The 19,579-nt window shown below is 40.4% G+C and overlaps 1 protein-coding gene across 1 annotated transcript in view; it reads left to right on the top strand.

Annotated features, from left to right (window-relative positions):
- Window positions 1–19,579, top strand: part of PSMB7 (proteasome 20S subunit beta 7) — a 64,832-nt gene that overhangs the window by 37,662 nt on the left and 7,591 nt on the right. The gene's annotated exons all lie outside the window — the stretch shown is intronic.

The raw sequence follows: 19,579 nt of genomic DNA, 5'->3' as shown, positions 1-19,579 counted from the left end.
AAAAGAATCAGTGATAACTTGGGTTAGCTCCTGTTAGGTCTCACCATGTCTCTTTGTAAGAAGAATGTTTTCATTTGGTGCAGTGAGAAATTTAAACTCTTGAAGATTATAATTCATTAAAATGGGTAGACAATTAATATTTAGTCTGTCAAGATCAATACTGTCCCCTCTGCACTAATTGTCAGAATTGCATGCGAGGGCTGCTGAAGGGTAGTGGTGTGCGGCAGGACCCTCACATCACAGGGAGATGATTCAAAGGCAAACTGTCCTGCACCCTCTGGTATCGACTTGCAAATTAGCATCTGGAATCTAATTAAACAAGCTTAATGAAAGTAGCAGCTGAATGCTGCTGGAAAAGACAATCAGCTTTCTTTCCTCTTCTCTGATACATATTCTGTACTATTGAAGTTGGTCACCCAAACACATCATGCGAGCACAGTTAAAAAATTAGCATTTATTTGAAGAATAGAAACTGTTTTTCATTCTGTTATGCATTTGGCATGCTCTGGTTTCCCATGAGAGCCATGCCACAGTAGATAGTGCACAATATTTATAAATCCATGACAGGCAATAATAGCAACTTGAAAAATTCTTTTGCTAGAATCTCAAGTTGAGAGCTGCCAAAAGCTGAGAGGATCAGATCTGCAGTGGCAGCTGCTGTGCCCTACAGTTAGAATTCTAGACTTTGAAGATGCTCAACTTAAAGAAATGAAGACTGCAGGCTTAGCCAACTTTTTCAGATTTCTAGAGCTCTGGCTCTCTGCCTTTTGAAGATGAGTTGCTGAAGCTTCTACCACTGCCTGAGGCGTGCTAACACCAGCAGGATCTCCCCCCAACTCCCAGTCTTAGTGTGTCTTCAGTTTTAAGCAGCACATGCTTAGTCAATACCAACTGTGATGGCCCTGCCTCTGGTTGCGATACCAGGGGATGAGCTCTTACCCTATTGTGTTTAGAGAGAAGCTGTGAAGATGGATGGTGACGTATACAAGTGCCACTTCACCTGTCTGATTTGTGGAGTCATATTTCATCACTTGGCAAGTGCTGGCCTCTAGAGAAGCCCTTATAGATTGCTAAAGATGTGAGCTGCTATCGCCCTAAAGGCTTATGGTTACCTCACAGACATGGTGCCAAATACTAGCTACCACGGGAACAGAATTAATCTGTCATTGCAGGCAGTTATAGATCTACTTTAAATAATGTAAGTTGATACCAAGATGGAATCCTGACAGCAAATCTTACAAGTAACTGTAGTATTATTGTTACATTCAGTAGACAAAAGCCACTGAAGTTAAAGATTCATTTGTGCTTTGCAGATTGATAGTCATTTAACAAGAGGTCTGCATTATTTTAACTAATAAAAGAATCTATTCAGCTTGGCATATAGACTGGCTTCAAAGGAAAATGGAGCACAAGTTCAACACAAAAAGGAGAACAGGAACATAGGAGCCAGAGGATTTGGGTTACAACCCTGTCCCCACTGTACTGTGGCTCAAGTCTTGGCAGGCCACAGCCCAAGTTCGCTCATCTAGTAGATGGGGACCCAGAGACCTACTATAGGTTGCTGTTAGGATTAGATGTGGTCTATAAAACACTTTAGATAGTGGCTCACACAAAACTGCCTTTAAAATATGGCAGCTGCTTCTACTTTTTTAGTCATAGATACCAGATGCAAACATGACATAGCAACTAGCGTGATTATTTGTACTTGCATTAGGCTTGATCTGTAGTATAGTGTAGATAAATATGACTTCTCTCTCCCATCTGAAGGCTTAAATTCAGAGACAGATCTATGTAATGCTTTGTACTGACAGTAGAAGAAACTTATTTGACTGTGGAATTTATTTGCCTTTTTTCTATTGGAGAGGGGGCAGTATTGAAAACAGTGTAATCATAATAGCTAATGCTTGTTGAATGCTTACACTGTGCCAAGACCTTTGTTTCCATTGATGTTGACATCATCTCATTTACTTTCAACAGTCATATGAGATCTATATTTTGTAGAGAAGAAAAAGTGTAAGGAGGGCAGTTATTTTGTCCAAGGTCACAGAACTAGTTGGTGATGAAATCGTGGTTTGATCTCTGGTCACCCTGACTTTAGAGCACTCTAATGTAATCGATCACTATGCTCCTCTGCCTCTTCAGTAGGCCTGCAATTCTTTGACAACAAAGTGGGGGAAAACATTACCACAGGTAAGCAGAGGTGTGGGCTCTGTGGGCTCTGTGGGCTGTTCTTTTCACTGATGTGGTCTTGTGAAGACAGCAGGAAGCCAAACAAAGTGTCAGAGGAGTGGAAACCTCTTAGCAGTTGGAAGAAACCCAGGATTGGAGTGGTGCAAGGAATTCAGAAGTACAGAGATACTAGGAAATATTAATAAGCCATTTATATTAACAGATATATATTTTCTTTTCTGGGTGCTGGATTGTTTTTCCTCTCTTTTCCTTCACACCTTGTTTACCATGGACCCCCCTGCTCCATTTTCAAATACTCTTTACAAGAGAGCTGTTTTTCCCTATGTAACTAATATTCAGATGTCATTTAGTAATGAGACCAAGAAATCTTTAAATATTGGTGAATGACATTTGTCCATTTGAGACAAATCATGAATAACTTGAACAAAAATTAAAAAAAATAAGCAAGAGTGTATCCTATTTGAATAATGAGGCACTCTTTTTTTCCCCCCAACTGCCAAAACTTTTTAATCTTTGTCAACAATTGTTCTGTCCTCCGTCTTATTTAGGTTGCATCTGTGAGGCTCTGAGCTCGGGAGCCCTGACAAGCGGCATATGAATTCTGTATTCATTAGTGATCTTGATCCAAATGCCTCTGTCCCTGCCACGGGGGCTCAGGTGTGGAGGCTGCTGGCTAATCCCACCAGCTGACATTCAGAGGTTTAATGACTCCATAGGAAGGTGACCACTCGCTGGGAGGTTTGCTGGCAGAACCCACACAGCAGACAATAGAGATCAAGGAAGACTATCAGTGTTTAGCTGAAGCACCTTCCTGTGTGACTTGAACCCTGTTGACATCAAACAGAGTTTTAAGTAAATGCAAAATTAAAAAAAAAAAAAAAACACCAAAAACTCTGGCCTTCAGTGGCTATCATAAACAGTGATTTTCATGTCTGTATTGATATTGGTGGTATTAAAGACTACTTTCTTGTAACACTTAAATGGGTATGAGCTTAATGAGCTGAACTTGGCTCACTTTTCCAGAATTTTAGATTTTAAGATTATGTTTGTCAGATCGTTATATTTTCTTTAGGTACCTTATATTGTTTGGGGGGGAAATGGAGAGTCACAATTCTCATTAAATTCTTTTAACAATTTCTACTGATATATTTGTTTATTGTGATCTCTAGCTTTTAAAGATTACTGTCAGCTTCGAGTTTTTTTATGACATGAGATGACATTACAAGTTTTGGCTTTTTTGTAGATTCTCTGTCATTAAAATAAATGACCCCATTGACATAATTTACATACATACAACTCACTTATTTCAGATTTTTAGTATGATCTCACAACTGTATAATTATTAGCACAGTCAACTTCAGAATATTTTCATGACCTTCAAAAGAAACCACATAGAGTTCTATAGATGGTGCTGTTGTGTCTCTTCTTCTTTTTCAGTCTTTCTTTTTCTCTGTCTTCTCTCTAGAAAAAAGAATGAAAAAACAAACAAGAAAACAAATAAGAAAGATAAGCTTAGTGGTATCATACAAGTGTGGGGCCCTCACACCACATAAATGAAAAGGAAAAAAAAGGAAAACCAAAACCCAGTTGCTTCTCATTTACCCTCCAACCCTTTCAGCCCTAGACAATAACTTATCTACTTACCTATTCTAGATGTTTTATACAATAGGTGGTCTTTTGTGACTGGCTTATTTCTTATTTAATGATTTATTTATTAATGGGAAACTGATGGGGGGGGACAAGAAAGAGAGAAAGAAGGCGGCAGAGCAGCATTCTGGCATATGTGTTGTTGGAGACTGAACTTGAGTTCTTGGGCATGCAAGTCCAGCATTACACAGTATACCATCTCCCAGGCAGCTGATATGTTTCTTTAGTTTTATTTATTTTTATGAAACAGAGAGGATGGGGCTTGGGGGTCAGGCTAGAATACTGTTCATTTTTGCCATGTGACAGTGTCAAGTTGAATCAGGGCCCTCAGGCATGCAAGTCGAATGCTCTAAAGCTTAGCTATCTTCTGGTCTATTTTCTTTCACTTAACAGTATTTTCATATTTTATGTATGTTTTAGAATATATTGTTATTCCAGTCCCTTTTTATGGTTTAATACTATTTCATTGTGTGGACGGACATACATTACATTTCATTTACCCATTTATTAAATGGACATTTGGAGTACTTTCACTTTTTGGCTATTAAGAGTTACCAACATTTGTGTACAAGTTTTGTGTGGATCCATTTCTCTTGGGTGTGTATGTGGAAGTGAGGTTACAGGATCATATAGTAATTCTGTTTAACCTTTTGATGAGGATCTGTCAGATTGTTTTCCAATGTGGCTGTGATCCTTAGCAATGCTTAAAAAGTCTAATTTCTGTGTGTCTTTCCCAACACTTACTGTCTTTTTATTATAGTAATCCTGGTGGGTGTGAATTTTGATGGACTCCTTTCTGGTTAAGAATTAATGCAAATATATATCTGGGAGGCGGTACAGTGGCAGACCACAAGACCATGGGGTCCTGAATTCAAGCTTTGGCTCTGTATATGCCAGAGTGATGCTTTAGTTTTGACTTTTCAGATCTTTAAAAAAAAGTATTGGGAGATAACTTGCCTGCTAGAACTCATATCTTACTAAAAGACCCTAGGTTCAAGCCCTGGCTCCACATGGGAGTACCAGAGAGATCCATGAATGGTGGAGTAGTTCTGTGGAATCTTTCTCTTTGTCTCTACCCGCTTCCCCCTTTCTCCCCTCATGAAATAAAGAATGAAAAATTAGTCTGGGGAGGCTGCTCACTAGTGATATTACATATTAGCGAGGCCTTGGGCTTATTCTCCACTGCTTAAAAGAAATTGCGTTGTTCAGGTGGCATTATTAAGCCACTACTCATACTTTTTTTTTTTTTTTAAACCAGAGCACTGCTCAGCTCTGACATACAGTGGTTCTGGGGATTGAATTTGGGAATGTGGATCCTCAGGCATGAAAGCCGTTTTGCATAGCCATTATGCTGTCTTCCCCAGTCCTACATATTTTTTATTTGCCATATTTGAACATTGATTAGGTTAGGTGTACATTTGTTTAATATTGAAGAATTATTTCAGAAGCTCTCCATCAGGGTATTTCTTTGATTTGCTTTTGGTCATAGTTTCTGTTTATTGGCTTTCCTTAAAACCTGAAGAGCTAGATGTAGTAAACAGTGTATTATTGGATCTGAAATGTATTATTTTTTTCCCCCAGTAGTTTTCTCTGTTCTTGTATTTAACATAAAACATTAGTGAGTCACACGGTAGTGTAGCAGGTTAAGCATATGTGGCACGAAGTGCAAAGACTGGCGTAAGGATTCCGGTTTGAGCCCCCAGCCCCCCACCTTCAGGGGAGTCACTTCAGAGACGGTAAAGCAGGTCTGCAGGTATCTGTCTTTCTCTCTCCCTCTGTTTTCCTCTCCTCTTTTCATTTCTTTCTGTCCTATTGTACGACAACATCAACAACTACAACAACAATAAAACAACAAGGGCAACAAAAGGGAAAATAAATAAAATAAATTTTAAAAATGTTTAAAAAGAACATTAGTTTTTAGAGAGGATAGAACCCAACAATATAATCACTGAAGCCCTGTATAGAATTATTCCTAGTAATGATTGTCAGTGTCTTTGAAACAGTTTTAGAAATGAACAGATACTGGTTGGCTATGTAGTTTAATAGGTGATTTGGAGAATTGCTATTAAATCTTTAGAACAAACGATTATAAGAAGAGACTGTTGATGGTTTTAAGCTTCTGATAGTACCAGAACTTGAATTGATCCCTTTTCTAGAAGTGACTTCGTTCTGAATTTGAACTCACTCCAGAGTCAGAAAAGGACTTTCAGAATTAAGGCTACTACTAATCCTTGCATCTTCTCACTCAGTTTTCATAGTGTGATTATTATTTTTTTAAAAATATTATCTTTATTTATTTATTTATTTATTGGACAGAAATAAAGAAGCGGGAGGCAGAGAGAGAGAGAGAGAGAGAGAGACACCTGCAGCACTGCTTCACCACTCATGAAGCTTTCCTCCTGCAGGTGGGGATTAGGGACTTGAATCCAGATTCTTGTGCATTATAACATGTGCACTCAAACATATGCACCACCACCCAGCCCCAATTGTTGTTGTTATTTACTAGAGCACTGCTCAACTCTGGCTCATGGTGATGAGGATTGGACTGAGTCCTGGGACTCAGGACCCTTAGGCATGGGTGTCTCTGCATAGCCATTATGCTGTCTACCTCCACTCATTGTGTGATACTTTACAGGACACATCGATGTTTACTTTGAACTTTTACTTTATGATTCCATAATGGAGCCTTGCTCTTTGCCATACAAAGTTTTGAATTTCAGAAGTAGTTGTTTTTTTTTTTTCTTTTTGATCATCTAGGATTTACTACTCTTCCTTGACTTAGAAATTATAGAAGCCAGACTTTTCACTTTCTGTACCCCACAATGACCTTGGGCCCATACTCCCAGAGGGATAGAGAATGGAAAAGTTATCAGGAGAGGGGATGGGATGCGGAGTTCTGATAGTGGGAGTTGTGTGAAGTTGTATCCCTCATATCCTATGGTTTTGTCAGTGTTTCCTTTTTATAAATAAAAAGAAAAAGAAAGAAAGAAAGAAAGAAAGAAAGAAAGAAAGAAATTGCCACTTAAATAAATGTTCATTCTCTGGCCAAGACTGTGACGTCTTGTTTCTCCAGAGCTAACCCCCATTAATGGTGGTGGCAGACTATCACTTCCACCCTTGTCACCACTACATTCTCCTTAAGTCAAGTTCATGGTAGAATGTTTTCAGAAAGAAATAAAGGAAATTTTAGAAACCACCCTAACTTTTAGTCTCAGGAAAAAAAAAAAACAAAAAACTTTCTTTTAAGTCAGGGTTAGAAGGAAATAGGCTGAGAGAGACTTACTTAAATCTCCAGTGAGTTAAGAATGGATTCTTCTTGGGGCATGTCTTTAGAATTCAAAAATCTATAAATCTTAGGGAAGTAACTGTAAAGTGTAAAGGGCTCATTTCTAACTCTTTGAAGAGTAATGAAAGTACTGTAATGGTGTACTAATGTAGGTAATGACTTTGGAGAATTCCTTGTTTTGAGAATTCTTTGTTGATTTTTCTGCTGAAAATATTTCCACACAATTTATTCCCATATTTACCTGTCTAATTTCATTATTTTATATAATCCATATGTTATCAGTCAGCAGGTACTTACTGAATACCAAGTGGATGCAAGATACTGCACTTGGTGAAATCCAGAGGTACATTGAAAGAGGCTGTTCTGTATGACAGTGGAAATCCCTTACACAGCTATGGGTAAAGTAGATTGAAAAGAAAGGATTATTCTACTCTGTTGTAGATAGTAATTATTTATGATGCATTTCTTTGGAGCAGGTGTTCCATTTGAAAATTTTTTACTTGTTTCCTATAACTAAATGTGTGTGTGTGTGTGTGGGATATACTATGTAAAGAGAGATATTTCACAAAGTGTATTGCTTGCTGCACCTGTGACCTGTGGCAAAAATCCAACAAGCGAAATGTAACTTCTTTGTGACCAGAGACTAGTTGGAGAAAGTCATGAGCTGCATCCAGGGGTAATATCAAATAGGCAAGAATATTTAGTGACTTTCAGTTGTACAGGTGGAATGTAACAGAAGATGCTATTGCTAATAAATTACTGTACATCATGACATCAAAGAGAAAAGTGGGCTTATCCATCTCTTATCAAATTGAATTGTTTTTGCAAACTTGGGTCTCAAGTACATAATTAAAGGCACTAAAGTGTTTTCTTGGTTGTCTTTTTTTGTTAACTCAAACCAAGCCATGATTTGGAATGCCATAACTACCAGGGAAAAGAAATAAAAGTTCTTTTGTTATTGATTTTTTTTTTTTGTTCCTTTTTTAAAATCTAGGTTCTATAAAAATAATTTGAATCGTGGCCACTTATTAAACAGTGTTTTTCAAAGGGAAGAGGGGAAAGCCCCCTTGATTCTCACTGTCAAAAGTGAGGCTTTGTGATACAAACCCACGAGGTCATCTGTGGTAGAGGCTTATAAGCTCTTGAACAATAGATTTCTACTTTTCTTGTATATAGGTTAGGGAAATAAAGAGAAATGAAATATAGGACTGAGTGTTACTGGATGGTATCTTAGAATCTTATAAGTTTTGCCTTGGCAGGTAATTTGGCATAAATTGTTAATGTAAATCTGGGTTAGTGGTGAAGATGTTATTTTAGTAAAAAAGATAAACTGCTGATTAATTCAGCATAGAACTCAATTACAAATTGAAAGTGTCTCTGCGGGACTCCCGGACCCTAAAGACAGCAGATGTTGAATTGATACTCCAGCATATTTCACAGTGGTATGAAATATTAACATGGTTTATTATAGTTGTGTGGTGTGCGATATCAGGAAGGGGGAGGTGGTGATGGCTTGTGGGTGTACAAAGCAGGCAAACATTACACATTTGCTAATATACACTGAAGTGTGATTAAGAATTTTAGGAAAGTTTCTCCCTTTTTTAATCAAATAGCTCTGTGGAAAAATTAAGTTTAAAATAACATTTGGAGCTCACTGTTTAAATGTGGTACCTATTTACATTGTACATGTAACTGTACATATATTAACAGTAATAAGCTTATTAACATATAGCACTTATGCAGTGCTAAGGAATAAACCCAGAGCCTTTTTCTTGCATGATATTGATAAGCCAAACATTGAGCATTTCATTGTTAAATTGGACCACTACCTGTAGGAGGTAGGGAAATGTAGGCCTTGAATTGTACTTCAATGTGTTGATTGTGAATGTTCGTTGTTCGTGGGCTAGAAAGTTTCCATGCTGTACTATTTTTACCTTCTGACCTAAAACATGGTAATTTTAAATGTCCCAGTAATTTTGCACAGGCAGAAAAAAATTTGTTTTTTTCCCATAAAAAGTTTCACAGTGTTCCGACGTGGGCGGGTTCTCTCCTCCTTAGGCAGCCTGGTGGCCCCCTGCTCCCAGGAGGTCACTGTATTGATGCTGAACTTAGTGCGGACACCCAATAGGCATAGTGCATTACGGTCCAGAACTCCTGGGCTCAAGTGACCCTCCAGTCTGAGCTTCTCGAGTAGCTACAGGCGCACGCCATCACACCCAGCAGCTTCACAGCTTTCATATGTCTTTATCAAGTCAAGGGGGAGGGAGTCAGTGAATTTTATGTACCAGAAGATCTGAATAAATGAATCTGCCAATATTTGAAGGGCTTGGCAGTTCTTAAGAAGCATGAGAGTAAAGTTGGCTGAGGTGGGATATTTCAAAGCCATTACTACTATTATGACAGTTATTTATTTTTTTTTGCATCAAAACCTGTATCATAAGTCTAGATTTTGCTAGCTAAAGTAAAAACAAGTTCCCAGAATAGCCAAATGATTATGATAAGAACTACACCCTGGATACATTCAGCTATTATGAAGACTTTTTTAGAGTAGAGGTGTTTTCTCAGGAAACTTTTAAGATACATCAGAATTGACAAAAGCAGAAGGGCAGTGAGCAAAGAAACCAGGAGTTTCTTGGTACCTCCACCATAAGAACATGCTTGTACTCCTGCTCAGAGGCATCCTGAAGACCTCAGTGAACTGTTACCCATGGTGGTCATTCAGAGATAGGGAGGGTGGACTTGTGTTCATTCACCAAGTCGTATTGATCTCTTTTTGCCTGCTTATGAGACATTTACAACCTAGTGGATTGGACAGGCCCCAAACTGCTGTTAAAAGTCCAATGTGGAAAGTGTGAGAATGGTATATACCAGGACATACATAGATACTGCAGATGAGAAGTTGATGAAGTCTTTCTGGGACACTGTAATGATTTGAAAGAACACGTGGCATCTCACTTGACTTACTTTGGGGGTCTGAGGAAGGGGTGGGTCAGGAAAGTGAAGAGAGGCAAAGGACACCATTTCAGATAGAGGACATCACACGTAAAGGGATGACTGCTCAAACTTTTTTTCAGTTGTGGCATTCTGCAAGTTCAGACGGCTGTACATATTTGGAAATAGGAAAAGGAAGCTCCAGATAGTGTCTCAAGTTGTCTGGGTGGTCATTTCCCAAGTCAGTGTGGCCTTTTAATTAGCATCTGTTCTTCAGTGTGGGATAAGGCCAAGCTTAGCATTCCTGTCCGTGCATGTGAATATTTAGTTTAGAAAGCTGCCACGTTCCATTAGAGGTGGTTGTGTTTCGGCAGTGGGTGCAGGAGCTGTGTAGACTTTTCAAATGTCCTTTGAGATTTACGCTGCAATGTAATTGGGAGATGCTGTTACTTAGTGTGTTGTGCATGGTGGAATGTGAGATTACCTGCTGTAATGAGACCCCAGCAGCATACCTCAGGAAGGTAGTTAAAGTTTTAACCTTAACAGATAATGTTACCTGTGGGTTTCTGTGAGTTAATTTATACCCCTCAACTCTAGCCCCAAAGTCGTGCAGAAACAAACATTTAAAAGGTGGTATTTAAAAGGTTCTACTAAATAGTTACTTTAAAATTCCACCTAGTAGTACAGATATTTGAAAATATCTGTGATGAACACTGCATTGGTAGAGGAGAGTCACACTCATATCCTCTCTGTGACAATGCTGGGATATAATGCTACTAAAACCCAGACTGTGGTGATAGCAGAATATTAAAAAGATCTGAGAAATCATTATATTTGATCCTTTGGCAAGTATGTTGGTTTCTCTGAACCCAGGTAGATTGAATCCAGGGCTAGGCAGATGATAGGAGAGTAGAATTGGGTATAATGGAAAGTGCGTGCTTGTGGACTTTGACGAGGCCTCTACACACTCAATAATAAATCTTACTTTATTTAAAAATTTTTTTTATATTTATTCATTCCCTTTTTGTTGTCCTTGTTGTTTTTTATTGTTGTAGTTATTGTTGCCATCACTGTTGGATAGGGCAGAGAGAAATGGAGAGAGGAGGGGAAGACAGAGAGGGGGAGAGAAAGGTAGACACCTGCAGACTTGCTTCACTGCTTGTGAAGCGACTCCCCTGCAGGAGGGAGCCGGGGGCTTGAACCGGGATCCTCATGTTGGTCCTTGTGCTTTGTATCACGTGCGCTTAACCCGCTGTGCTACCGCCCAGCTCCCAAATAAATGTTATTTTTACAGAGGTTTATACATGTATTTTAGAGATATGTAAACATTTGAACAGAGTACCAAGGCAGTGAGTTTGATAGTTTTTTTGCTTGAGCATTTGATTAATGTAGACTTTGTATTAGAGCACTTCCTCAAGATGTTTTGATTATTTATAGAATGTAACTGGGTAGATAAATAATGAAATGGCAGAGCAGCATTATTTAAGCAGCATATTTGCAACTTTGAAGAATCTTAGAGGTAAACTGCTTTAAAGGATGAACCCAAAAGTGATTTATCAGTTACATCTAGGACTAGACAAGAATCATTACTAATTTTGGAGGCTGTTGGGAGGTTCTATTGCCTTGAAACATGGTCTGTGAAGTCAGACACAACAGCTGAATCTTGGACCTTCAGGTTGTTAGCTATGTGCCTTTGGGTTTGTAAAATGGGAAAGGTAGGGTTATTTGGAATAGTAAGTAGGATAATGTGCGTGGCATAGTGCTTTCACACAGTAAATGCAAATTTCTGGCTGCCTCCCTTTGATATTTTCTAGTGAAATATAAAAGTAAAACTGTGCTGCTTAGTACTCTTCTTATTGATGTGGTAACTTCTCAATAGAAGGTGTTGATGTGAACATGACATTTTGGATTTCATTTCCAGTGTAATGGCTACATTCACAGTTAATTTGCTTTGAACGGGGGCTTGAAAAAAACTACTGAGTTAATATTTGTTGCCCATGGCGTGGGTAGTTCTACAAGAGTTAGACTTAGCCTTGATAGTCATGTTTGTGGACATTAAAGGAAGGGGCAGAATCTGATCTGGTTTCCTGCATGCAGTGTACAAAAAGTGCTTTGTAACCCTCAGAAGAATCCTAGTGCGAGATGATTTTAGTTCCCTTTGCAGATGAGGAAATTGGGACTTGGAAATGTTGCATGACATTACCACCAATTCACCGAGACTGAAAGTAACTAATAGAGTCATACCAAGTTCATCTTAGTCTTTGCCTCTGCCTCTTCTTCCTCTTCCTTCACATTCCACCATTTATATAGTAAATACACCCGTTGGTTCTAGAAGTTCCCTGTGTTCCTTTGAAAAGCTCACCTTTCCTCTAGGAGCCTTGAATAACGGGATTAATCTGAAGACTGTGTATTCCCCTGGGGTCCCAGGAAAAGGTGATCTGCCAGGGCCCTCATGGAGAGGTATCTGAATAGTTTCCCGATTTCCTCATCCCTCAACTTGACTTTTGCTTGTGTGCTTTGCTAGGGTGTGTCCACATTGAATCCCTCATAACTTTGTTTTGCACATGGCAAAACCCTGTGGCTATGATTCTCCTTTAGAGCTTCTTTCTTTACATCCTTAAAACTCTTAACTGGGGGTCGGGTGGTAGCACAGTGGGTTAAGCGCACATGGTGCCAAGTGTAAGGATCAGTGTAAGGATCCCAGTTCGAGCCCCCAGCTCCCCACCTGCAGGGGAGTCGCTTCATAAGCAGTGAAGCAGGTCTGCAAGTGTCTTTCTCTTCCCCCTCCCTGTCTTCCCCTCCTCTCTCCATTTACAACAATGACATCAATAACAACAACAATAATAACTACAATAATAAAACAAGGGCGACAAAAGGGAATAATTAAATAAAAATATTTTTTAATTTTTAAAAATATTTATTTATTCATTCCCTTTTGTTGCCCTTGTTATTTTATTATTGTTATTGATGTCATCGTTGTTGGATAGGACAGAGAGATGGAGAGAGGAGGAGAAGACGGGGGGGGGGAGAAAGATGGACACCTGCAGACCTGCTTCACCACCTGTGAAGTGACTCCCCTGCAGGTGGGGAGCCGGGGCTCGAACCGGGATCCTTCCGCGGGTCCTTGCGCTTTGTGCCATGTGTGCATAACCCGCTGCATTACCGCCCGATTCCCAAATAAAAATTTTTTTTTTTTTTTTTTAAAAATCTCTTAACTAATCCTCTACTCTTTTTACCAGAGTATGTGCTTCAGACAGGTATATTTTGAGAGCCCTAACACCAAAGAAATGACATTTACAAGCTGACTGTAGACTAGGTGTTTTTTTTTTCCCAGGACAGTCTCAGTATACCATCGCTAGTTCTTGTCCCTTTCTTGTGGCGCCCTTCAGAGTATTTACTATGTGGGTAAACTTAACTTTGCAGGCTTACTAGTATATACAAGAAAAATACGTACATGTTAGTCCTTATCTCCCATTAGTCTGCCCGTACAATAGCTGCCAAAAGCTACAGGGGACCTGCCTGCAAAGGCTGGCTTTGCCCAGTTTGGCCAAGATTGATACTGGACGAGCCGGCAGTGCAGGTGCTGCCTTTACTTCTTCTTCCCCCTGCACTTGCACTATTTGCTGCTTCCTTCTTTCCTGCTCCCACCCCCAGCTCTGTTGTGACCTTCCTCCCTGTTCCTGCTAGCCTAGTATTCTCTCTCTTACTGGGACTGTTAAAATCACCTGCTCTCTTGTTTCTGCCTTTAGCCTCTTTTCTCCCACTGCTTTCAGGCTGTAGTTTCAGAAAGCACAATTCTGATGATATCCTTTGCCAGCTTAACATTTTTCCTATATCTTTCCATGGCGAGACAGGTAAACTATGTCTTTGCACCCCTGGTCCTCAGCCACACCTAGCTACTGCCTGGCTACAGTGGAGTCCTCCCTGCTCTGATGACTACTCCTGCCATCGTTTTTGCCCCTTGGCATGGCTACCATTTACTTGTATGTCAAGACCCAACCCAGTTTTCATCACCTAAACCCATGAAACTCCCACTGTCAGGCCTGCCTCTTGCTAGGTCCTGCCATATTGTAGTGAGCTTATTTACAATTCCCCATTTGAACAGTGCATTCTTTATGGGCAGCATCTCTGTCTTGAGTGTGTTGACACAGGGCACTATATTAAGTGCTTGCTGACTTGTACATTTCTCTCAGCCAGTGCATGATTTGAACTTTGTTTTGTGGACATGTAAAACTTTGTAGAATGAGGGTGCAGGTGCTTCCTGAAACCTCCATCAGTCCTCTGAATCTGTAGAAGCAGGTCTCCACAAGAGCCTGAATGTGCCCTGTGCTCTGTGGTGGTTTTCCTCCTCAGACTAGGGTAGATAGACTCAGTGTACATGTGTGTCTTTTTCATCTTCATTATGACAGAGGAACGAATTGTCTTCATTTCCTCCCTGTTTCCAGGTGCTGTCCCTTTCTACAGATCTCTGGGATTTTCTGTCAGAATTATCACAGACCACATTGTGTTATCAAGATCTTTCTGCTACCTCTACTACCTTGGGATTTTTGAGTGCATTTCTCACTTTCTCTTTAAATCCTCACTTTCTTTTTTCCTTTTCTCCTCTTTGATTTGATTCAACTCAGCCTTGGAAATATAAATTTGTATACACATATGCTGTGAACACATTCCTTCGTGTGGAAAGCAGTATGTTCCTGTCTCTTGGTCCTATTCCCTCTGGAAGCCTAGGTGTTTCTCTTTTTGTTTATTGTTGTAGAATCCAGCAAAAGCCTTGCCCACCACTGATTTTCCTGTGGTGGGGTTGGGAAGCGTAGACTTTGTTGATACAGAGCACCGTGAGCATAGCACTGATTCCTGGCTCCCACTTATATACAACCATACACCTCTAGCCGGTGTATTTAGGGCCTCCATTTCCTCAGCTGTGCAACAGTGATTAGGAGGATTAAAACAGCAACCTAAGGCTGGGGAAATAGCTCACTGTCTAGAGTGTGCACCATACCATGCACACGGTTCTGAGTGTGTGTCCTGGCACCATATGGCAGCTGCACAGCATGGGGAAAACTAGATGGTGTAGTGGTTGGCACACGCGCGCGCACACACACACACACACATGGAGTGGGACAAAAAAAATTGACCAAGAGTAGTAGAATCATGCATGTTCAAGGCCCTGGCTACACACTCCCCCCCCCCCCCCATCTCTCTCTTTAGACCTTAAAGACATGGTCACTAACTCACTGTGCACTCTGGGCACATTCAGCACCTGACACACATTCAGTTCCTGGGTACTCATACAAGCAAGCCCCGTTCACCCAAATAGTTCAAACCAAAAGCAAAGCTCAGATATCTTGCTTTTGTCACACAGCCCTACCTGAAAGAAATTAAATTAACCTCATCCACTGTAAATTCTGTGGCTGCACATGGGATACACCAGGTCTTGTAAAGTACAAGAAGCATAGTTCTACTTTTGGTGTGGCTGCTGAAACCTATTTTGAGCTCTTTAAATTTTGCTCAACCATCAACTGTGAATGACTCCTTCAGGCCACGTCAGTGACATAGGGCCTCCGTATGGCAACAGCCCACTGCAGAGTATTATCCAAATAAACTGTCCAAATAGTTTATGTATCCAAATAAATATTCTTGTACCCGGACCCTGCTGGGACTGGCATGGTTTTGGAGTTACTCCATCTTGGTATAGGTCTACCTCTCATTTCAACTTCTAGTTTGACAAAAGCGTGCGTGCATGTATATATTAGCAGCTGGTGTTTCAGTTTCTGAGTTTGTTGATGTCTCTGCTGAGCACTGTGCTAGCTACTAGGGTATAAAGATGGAGATGAGGGCTTTTGGCGCATCTTTTTAAATACTTTATTTATTTATAATTGGATAGAGACAGAAATAGAGAGGGAGAGAGAGAGAGAGAGAGACACCTGCAGACCTGCGGCATCACTTGTGAAGCTTCCCTCCTACAGGTGGGGGACCAGAGGCTTGAACCTGGGTCCTTGCGCACTGTAATGTGAGCTCTTAACCAGGTGCAGCACTGCCTGGCCCCAGATTTTTGTTCTCTTTCTAGAATTCCAAACCCCATCACATCCAGTATCTTATCTGTAGATCATATCAAAAGAGTAGTGACCTTTTGCTTTTGTTTAAAAAATCATAGTGGCAAAGATAATGCAGATTTTTCATGAGGAATTTGAGATGGTTCAATTCTTGGAGGGGGGGCCTAGGTAGGGGTCACACACGTGTAATTTCACTGCTTAGATCAACTTAATTTTAGATACAGAGCATCGAAGCTTCCCTTGGTGCTGTGGTACTCCCACATGGTGCTTGGGCTTGAACCTGGGTTATGCACATGGCACCCTCTCAGGTAAGCTGTCTCTTCAGCCTTCTGATTCAATTTCTATTGAGTAAAGGTTTTATTTTTTAATCAAGAAACATTAATATGAGCTAAATTGTCCTAGTAGATAGAATAGCAAGTGGGAATGCTAATAAAAGTTCTGTGGTAGTTTGCCTGTGATGCCTTGTGCTTCTCCACTTCCCCATTACCACCCTTACCCCCCAACAGGCAAAGGTAGGATGGCCTGGACTCTTGGTGTCATGGTGGGATGGCAGGCAGAAGGACGCTTCTGTAATGAAAACCAGGAGCTCTCTGTTCTTCATAAAACAAGCAGAATATTACTTTTCCCATTTTTTTAGTGTGATGTGTAAATGAACTGTTTTTCAACAAACAAGCATCATTTTTTATTTCAATAATCATCTTTATTCTTTTTTAAGTTAAAAAAAAAGGTTTAGTCACACTCACCAGTTTTTTTTCCAAACGACTTGCCCTATGCATGTATTTTCACATTCTAAAGCTGTATCTAAAATAGTGTGTTAGGTTTTCAGTCAAATGCATATTTAATATTATGCCTGCCCCTGGTGTTAGTAAAGCACTGTTCAGTATGCATAGCCGAACAGTTGAATGTGGGGATTTATTTAAAGAATATTAATTTGATGCTGAACTGTCCAGGGTGCCCATTGGCTGGGGCATCTATATTTTCCTCTGGTGACGTCTCCACTCTAAAAATTACTTATATGAGAAGAGAGATTCGATCGTGGCTGTAGACAAGAATAATGTGGAAAAGTTTCTTTGCAGCACTATTTTGGACCTGCACCATAGCGGGTGCCAAGGTAATCTATCAGTTTGTGAGTGTCTACAAAATGCAACTCTCTAGATAACAGGTTTAAAGTAAAGATTTAATACAGTCTCCATCTCCTATGATGTTGCAGTGACAGTTTAAAACTCATTCTCTAAATCTCAGCAGACTTTATAGCTAGCAGTGGGCCAATATAAAGTTTAATAGCATTACAACACATAAATCATCTTTTAAAGATGCTACTAGTAGCTCCAATATTAAATGCAGACAATCGCCTGTGTTATAAATAATTTATCAAACACCATTTCAGATTAGCCTTCCATGCTGAGTTATTTATTTTAGCCTTTTCTGTACGATTCCTAAGGCACATTTTGAAAGATCCATTACTGGTCAGTTTAATGAACTTGGGGGTCTGTTTTGTCCCCTCAAGCACTCGGGTACAGCTGTGGTGACCATTACACGGCCGACATGGACCTCTTTGTGCCTTTTACAAGTGCTGCCCATTTGTCATGTAGCGGTAAATGGAGCTGCACATTGGAGTCCAGGGACACATTGTGCGATGCAGTGATGGAGACAAACAGATAGCTCTATAAAGTGCTGCTTGTCACAGCTGACTTGTAGTACAGTACATCACTCTTATTGTAATCTCATTTAAGAAGCAGGAGTGGCCCGGGGGACTGATAGTCCCAGTTAGTTTGGTCTTTGTAGCCATAAAGCAGGAAGTGCCCCTTTTATATTCTCTGAACTTTTAGGGAGTGTGCTTTTTGCTTGGATTAATTATTATAGCAACTTTTCCATGGCACAGTGTGAAGATTTGTCAGCAGGTTTGTTGGGCTCTTCTTGGGGTTTGGTATGGGCAACCATTGCTTAGAGATAAATTGTATCTCTGGGAACCCTCTCACTTACTTTATTAAATAAGTTACCATTTATTAAGCAACAGCTCTGAGCCAGGCTCTACACTAAATTGCTTTTTACATTTTATTTCTAATTGTTGCAGCAATCTCAATCTTAATTTATCATTGTACAGAAGGTGAACTCAGATAAAGTTACTCGTCCAGAGTTGTGTAACATTAAGTTGAAAATGTGATTCTGACCTACCCTTCTGCCACTGCATCTACCAGATAACCTTGAACTAACTTTTATTTGACCGCCAGGGCCAGGGTCCCCGTGGTCTTTCGGCTGATTGTCTCAAAGTAAAAGGAAGTTGCCACTGGCAGGGTGGGGGTGCGGTGCATTTTTCCAATAGGCTCAGTCCTACTGTTCTGGTAGGACTGCAAGTTCCCTCGTGGCCAGCAGTGTAAATCCCCGAGCCAGCTGGCTGAGGGAGGACACCAGCCCCAGCAGTGGGAGAGAGCACCGCACCTGGGCCTGACCAGCTGAGGTCACAGGCCCTGCAGGATCCCCATTGGAGCCCCTCTGTAGCAGCTGTCCCCAGGCAGATGCTTCTCAGAACTCAGGTCACTACTCTTCATTTTGCAGGCAGAGAGACATAATTTCCCTGTGAACAGTGAATTCTAAAGGAAGAAACCGTGTTTCCTGTTCTTAGATAAAGTGTGGTGTTTTCCCCACCGCTTACTTGAGTTTGTGCTTTTCTAGATAGTTTCCTTAAATATTTGGTAGCACGTGTTAAAGTGAAGAGTTGTTTAATTATGAAATTCCACTATAAAGAAAACACAGGATGAATATGCCCAGCAGCATATTTGCATATGTGTCTGGAATTCTGGATATAGAAATATTGTAGGAAAAGATTGGATTCAACATATGAAGCAGTGCCTGGAGCATAGTAGGTGTCTATAAAATTGTTTTGAAGGCATCAACTATGTGAGTAACGGGAAGACAACAGCACCTTGGTAACTTTCACTTGGTTTGCATCTTGCAGGAGTTCTTGATGGGGCTGAGGGGTGTGTGAGACAAGGTCTTGGGTCTTGTCAGTGTTCTCCCATATTTTACACTGTAGACATGTTGAAGTGGTGATCTGCAGTTTGGGAAATACACTGTTCCTCCTGTCCCATGTTTTCACCAAGGCAATGATTGTCAGGAGCTGCTAGCTCAACGAAATTTGGCAGTCACTGTCCTTTTGTTAAACTCATTGGATGTGGAAGCTCTTTGGGGATGGGGCGAGTGACACACCTTGGTCCAGGAACTGCTTCTATTGTACTGCTCACCAGCTAACCCCCAGCCTATGACTCAGACGGGTCACTTGTGAGCTGGCTTGGTGCTGTGGCATTCTGCCTGTAGATCTCAAAGGACCTATTTTTATTTTACTCTTTACTAGCTGTGACCTTGGAGGGAGGTTTTTGACTCTCAGCCAAGTTGTCTAATAGTACTGATCTTGGGAGGTGGTTAGAGATTTGATGATCAACAAAGTGCCCACCTCACTTGGTACTTGGCACAC

Source organism: Erinaceus europaeus, chromosome 10 (assembly GCF_950295315.1).
Source record: "Erinaceus europaeus chromosome 10, mEriEur2.1, whole genome shotgun sequence".
NCBI lineage: Eukaryota > Metazoa > Chordata > Mammalia > Eulipotyphla > Erinaceidae > Erinaceus > Erinaceus europaeus.
The sequence above is the reverse complement of the archived record's forward strand: the minus strand, read 5'-3'. Positions and strand labels throughout refer to the sequence as shown.